The 6,798-nt window shown below is 29.5% G+C and overlaps 1 protein-coding gene across 4 annotated transcripts in view; it reads right to left on the reverse strand.

Moving 5' to 3' along the window:
* Positions 1 to 6,798, reverse strand: part of LOC106685077 (phosphatase and tensin-like protein) — a 35,184-nt gene that overhangs the window by 10,091 nt on the left and 18,295 nt on the right. For 2 of the 4 annotated variants that reach the window (XR_001343785.3, XR_001343784.2), the window contains exon 11: positions 1,825 to 1,948. The exons of the other annotated variants lie outside the window; for them this stretch is intronic. The gene's annotated coding sequence lies outside the window, so the exon portion shown is untranslated. The remainder of the gene's footprint in view (positions 1 to 1,824; positions 1,949 to 6,798) is intronic. 4 annotated transcript variants of the gene reach the window in all.

A 6,798-nucleotide genomic window follows, 5' to 3' on the forward strand; every position in this document is an offset into this window, starting at 1 on the left:
TGGTGACTGCATTAAATTAATCCTCCTTAGCCTCCTATTCATAAAGTATAAACATTTGTGTTTACATGGATAAAAGTTGTATTGAACGGAATTAATTAGCAAACAATCTAAAAACAAAATAAACAACGAACAAACGAAAAACGACAGGACTTTTTGAATGCCCTGGTACAATAGATAATAAGATAAATATTAAAATAGTAAAAAGAGATGAAAACAGTAATAAGTTAATTAACTGTAGAAGTATAAAAACCGATAAATTAATAAGAATTCATCCGATTACCCATGTCAAAATTTAAATAAACATGTAAAGAAACACTTTGAGACCAAACTAATAACTACCCCATTTACAGAAACCTCACATCTTATATTTCCATACCTCCTTGGTTATACAAGCTATTTAAAATTTATAAATCTGGAAATCTCCAGCGTCCCGGTTTTAATATTTATTCCCCTTTCTCTTGATTTAGCGAATTCCTTCTTCCTTACCTTCAAAATACTTAGCTTAATAATACTTTGAATTTTAAAAATTGCTTTCACTTCCAAGAACAATCACTATCCTTCCACATTTCTGATTGCTTAATACATGATAGCTTAATATTAACTTCCTTACTATTAGTCCGGGAGTCCATGACAAAAAAGGTGACCATTTATTGGCCTAAAATAAAAAACGCGCCTGCCACCGAAAAATCACTAAATAATAAAGGACAGTTGGTTCAATATGATATAGCCCAAGAAACAGATCATTATAAACTACTTTATGTTGAATTTAATAAGCTTCATTTTGAGTACTTACAGATGTCTTCACGTCTAATATTCTCTAGATACCCAACTTTTCTCAAGAGGGCTCATTTCGACAAATATAGCAAGATGTCAAATATAGTTTATATCAATCTCTATGATATCACAAATTTAATTGAAGATCAATTTTTGTCATGTATTAAAAAAATATTATATTGTATTTCTTCAATATTTTTGATTTTGTGCAATATTTGTCAAAAATGAGTCATCTTTAGAAAAATTTGATATCTCGAGAAGTATTAGACATCAGTAAGAGTTCATAATGAAGCTCCTTAAATTCATTTTTAAGTAATTCACAATGAGCTTCTTCATAGGAATAGTAGCTTTCATATTTACCTAAATGAAGTCATAAAATTAAGATTTTTGTTTTTTAAATTTTAAAAAAAAAAAATTGTTTTTGTAAAACCGTATCTTGATTACTATTAAACGTACAGAGCTCAATAAGTGCTTGAATTATATAAAGTTACTCTAATTTAGAAAAGGATACATAATGTTTAGCAGGGGCTAGATAGCTTCCAAGATATTAAGCATCAAATGAAAATTAAAGGGATTTTTCTTGAATAAAATAAACTAATGACCACCTGAGAATTGCAAAATTTAGATTTCAATTGCAATCCAAACCCAAATAAAATATTTTTAAAAAAAAACAGGATTATTATCATCTTTTGTTTTTATTCCCACTTTAATTTTTTTTTGGCATTGTTTCATAAACCATTAATCATAGAAGCCTACCACCAATCATATTAACAAAGGCCGAAATGTTGGTATTCAATAAGAAGTTTCTGATATTTGAGTAGTTATTCTTGACCATCTTATTGATTCTATATTAATTAGTTGATTATTACCTAGATTTTTGCTCAACATTAGTCTAAATATTGACTACATACAAGAGTACACTTAAACTCATGGACATAAGAGGCTCATATAATGGTTAAAATATAGTGTTAATGAGGATAACTACAGAGGCTTGCAGGAAGAAAAGGATAAGGGGTATTAAAACTAAAAGAAGGCGATAAAAAGCCTTACCGAGCAAAAGATTAAGATAGCAGATAGCTAGAGAGCGCAAGGATATCAAGAATAGCCAATCATGAGGGAGGCCCACTAAGGATGAGATCAGTCAGTAGGCTGTAACGGCCGACACCAGCACCAACTAAACAGCATCAACCACAAGCAACCATTCTATATTAGGCTTTCTATCTAATCTCATAGGTGTCTATATTGAAATAGATAGCATCAAAAAATAGGTTAAAGTACAATAAATAAAACAAAAATTATATTTTTCAGGTTTATATCATAAAAGAATTACAAACAATTTAATAGCTAAACAAAAAATCTCAAATAACAAAATATTGATGACAGATTTTGAAGATAAAGATGCATTTGATATAAAAATTCAAGAAACCCAAAAAATAATATGATATATCGATATACAGTTGATTATTGATAATTAGAATTTTAAGGGACCAGAATTTGAAAAAAATCCAATTGAGCTAGAAGAGAATGTGATTAAAATGATTATATATATACAAAAAGTAATGAGGCTGGTAACACTGCGAGCGATCTTATAACCTTGTGCTGTTATCCTTGATAGAGCATGTGTATTAGTATCCTGCTGTAGCTTAGTGCAAGTTTCAACTCCTTCCATTAACTATATGATTTTTGTGACTGCTACTAGAGAAGATATGTTTTTGTTGTACGACAGGGAAAATGAAAAAGCAGAATTTGGAGCAACGTTGTGCCATTAAATTCTGAAATTGTGTTAAGCTTGGAGAAACAGCAAGTGCAACATTTGAAAAGTTAAAACAGCTATGGGAAACAGTCTTTATCTTGAGCTCAAGTTCTTCACTGGCACAAATCATTTTTGGAAGGCAGAGAATAAATTAAAGATGAACACTGTTCAGAGAGGCATTCAACTTAAAAAATAAAAATGGCGAAAAACGACCAAGAATTTGTTTCTCCAGGACAAAGAATTTGTTTCTCCAGGACAAACTGTTGATCAAGTTTTTTATGAAGACCTTGAAAGGTTCAGAAAAAGGGTGAGACATTGCTGATAAATGGATGCTCCATCATGACAACACAGTCATATTTTTCCTAAATTGAAAAATGTCCTCAAAGGACGTCATTTCGGAACTTTAGAAAACATTCAAAAGAGAGTAACAGACAAGCTGAAGACTATACCCGTTGAAGACTTCCGCACTTGAAGTAATATGGAAACAACATCTCCATCGCTGTGTAGCTGCCCAAGGGAACTACTTTGAAGGGAATAACATTGATGTTCCAAAATAATAAAAAATAAGTTTCATTACTTTTCTGCCATACCTTGTACTAGGTGTTTTTTTTTGTTTTTTTAATTTACAAAAATTATAAGCAGATATGATACCTACCAGATACCAGCAGATAAGCATTGGTTAGGGCATTATGGATATCTCATAAATGAAATCCTAAAAGGTAAGTTTCTAATAGCTAAGTAGAAGTCCATCTCGAGTCTTCCTTTCTAGATTGCGTTTTAATCAAACACAGTATGAAAGTAGAACACTAACTCAATTATGGTCAAACAAACAAACAGTCCACAGTTGTTCAAACAAATAACTTTAAATTATATAAAAAAAAAAAAGGGGGGGCATCTGACATCAATATGAAGAGTGTTGGCAAGCAAAATATTGCAACAACTTCAAATGACTGAGTGGACCAAATCTCATTTATTTTTTTTGTAAGTAGAGACTATTGCAGCTGACTGAGCTGAGGTATCACCTGAGCAACCTCATGTCTGCAGCTGGCTCAATTCCAGCATCCGCAGGTCAACTTAAACTCTGGTTAGAATAGGTTGGTTACCTATGGAATAACTTTCTCACCTCTGTATATAAAAAATGATGAGGCAGAGGGTAAACAAAATAAAATTATTTTTTCCAGTCATCAAATTTTTTTTAAGGCATCAGGAAAAAACTTCAAATAATCTAGAGTCAACTGTATAAGAAAACAAATATACATAAAATAAAAATATCTATAAAAAGAGAGAGCTTTTTAAAGGAATAGTACATTACATCAAAGGCAGAAAAAATGTGCACAATATCATAAAATGATGAATGTTTTTATCGTAATAAAGTAATACTAATTATTTCAAACAGAAAAATAATCTTTAATGACTCAGCTGAGTTGAGCAAATAAAGTTTTATCCATCTTCTAAATAATATGATAATACAATAATAACATAACATATCAAAACCACTTATATACATCTATGTGCAGTAAGTAGAGGTGTATATACACATATTTAGTAAGAGAAAAAACCTTGTTTATTTTTTAATTTTTTTCACAGACAAAATTTTCTTCATAACAAGCCAAAAACCACATAAGGTAAAAATGTGCTTAATAACATGATATTGAACCATAAATACAAAAATAATTAAATTTAAAATATACAATATTTTGTGATGTATATCAATGAGATCTGTTACTGATAAAATAAAATTTAGGAATAGGAAAGTACAATTATTGTTTGCGAAGTCGTTCTCAGTTATAACTTTATGAATATCACAGCTATTAATACCTAGCTACGCTACCTTCAGAGAAGCAAGTAATTTTTTCAAGGGTCTCCATTAAACCACAAAAAAAAAAAAAAAATTAGTATCCAATATTAGTAGAGGAAAGGGGGAAGTAATCATTTTCATATTATGAGTATCATGCTATAAATCAATTCAATCTTATAGCTTTTAGCTATTTTACTCAAATAAGCAGAGAAAGGCCAAAACATCTTTTTAGTACAGGCTTCAAATTAAAATAAAGAAAAAGGATTCATTAAACAAATCAAGGCTTATTCAACTGCCATATTAGTATCTGAAGCATTAATCAATCATAAATTAATAATCAATAATCAATTTAACAAGCATGGAATTGATTGAACATGCAAATATATCAACAGTAACAAGCTACCAATACCAATATAACCATGTTACTTTTGAGAATGATCAAATATTTATTTGGTTTCTCATTTTGTTTTATTTTTATAATTTTCATTCATTAATGAAAAAAATCTAGGAATATTGGGACACTACAGGTTTACTGACATAGTTCTAAACCATACAGTAGCAGAGTTAATTAATAAAGGGCAGATAATAAAAACCAAAGAGACAAGGAAAATACAATTTTAAAAAACAGCTCCAGATAAAAACTTGTTAAATGGTAGGAGCTCCAATATCACCCCTTTTCATTGGCTTAAGCTCAAAGCTCTTGTTTCTCAAACTTCATTATTTATTAATGTTAGATGATATTTAACAATAATTTTTTTACTCCTCAGAAATCAGAAAGGACTGAAGAAATGGAATAATGAACCAAGAATATTGAATGTTCAAAAAAGTGATCAAGGTATATAAATCATTAAACATGAAAACAAATAGAAATTTATAATTATTTTTTTAAATTATATTATTATCTATCAACAATGTCTTCAGAAACAATGAATTGGAGTCTCATATAAAAGAGGATAATATGGTTTGTACTGCATTATCTGGATTTCATAAGAAACTAATTGAACAATCTTATATATTGGGTTGCAAAATAAATTTGTAGTGTTTTTCAATATTTCAATTTAATCCTCTCTGTGTTTATAAAATTATGTTTACTTGGTCAATAATGTTTACATATTCTAAAAAATGATTAGTTAAGGTGCTTTTATGCATCAGTTTCAACCGAGATTCCTAATCTTTAAGTGGTATTTTGCTAGCTCAAAATGGTAAAGAAAAAAATTCATTTTCGTCATATAATGATTTTTTATTTAAAAAAAGAAAAATCTGCTGCACAGACGTTTACCAAAATTTGCAGTGTGTATGGCAATGATGCCTTAGTAGAAATCCCCATACGTGTAAATGTTTTGAACTGGAAATTTTGACTTGGAAGATGCAAAGCACTCGGGTTGTCCTTCAACTATTGATGATGATCAAATGCAAGAATTGGTCACAAAAAACCATCACTATACGGCACGGGGTATCGCAGAAACGCTTAACATATCTCATGCTAAACATGTCTCAAATCATTTCGGGGCTGTGGGATATGTTTCACGAAGTGATATATAGATTCCTCACAATTTGACGGAAAAGAATTTATTGGACCGCATATCCATTAGCGATTCCCTCCTGAAACGCAATGTTAATGATCCATTTTTAAAGAAGTTGATAACTGGGGATGGAAAGAGGGACAAAATGCACATAGAGGAGTTCATTGCGTAAAAATCTGAGTTCTAGGAGGGTGAAATTAAAAAAATTACCTGAAAGATGGCAACATGTAATAGATCAAAATGGGTCATATATAATTGATTAAAAATATTTATAAGAATCAGAAGTATTTATTGAAATCACCAGCAAAAAAACACTACAAACTTATTTTACAACCTGATACAGCTAATGACAAAAAACAAAATTTTTGTTTTCATTTTTATTTTTGTTCATCTTCAGTATGAATGGTCTTACAATCAAACATTAACCGTAGAAGGAAATTTCAAAATATTGTGACAAGCAAATGAAGGGAGGTTGAAGTTCAAAAATAACATAGCATTTCCATATCATCATTTTATCCAACATATAATAGAAATGTTAGAATGATGAAATCAGATTGGTATGTATTACATTACAAGCTAATTTTACTCCAGTCAACTTTTTAAAACTACACTGATTTCTATTGAAAAAATTCTTTAAGTGTTACTCTAATGAGTATAGGAAGAATTTTGAAATTTATAATTTTCATACTTCTAGTGTTAAATGGATTCAGGGAAAGAAATAAACCACAATTTATTTCTTTACATATATATTTTTTTGTAATAACTCATTGAGGAGAGAACAAAAAATGTTACAGTACATCTACCATAATAAATATAACTGCGTCATATGACATCAGTTTTCATTTATTACACAAGTTAAAGATATAGAGAGAGGATTACAGAAATGTATATATATTTAGTAAATAGTTCTCAAGAAAAACAATGACAAATAGTTAAGATTTATATATATA

This window comes from Halyomorpha halys, unplaced genomic scaffold (assembly GCF_000696795.3).
Source record: "Halyomorpha halys isolate HHAL.00 unplaced genomic scaffold, Hhal_1.1 Scaffold655.1, whole genome shotgun sequence".
Classification (NCBI taxonomy): domain Eukaryota; kingdom Metazoa; phylum Arthropoda; class Insecta; order Hemiptera; family Pentatomidae; genus Halyomorpha; species Halyomorpha halys.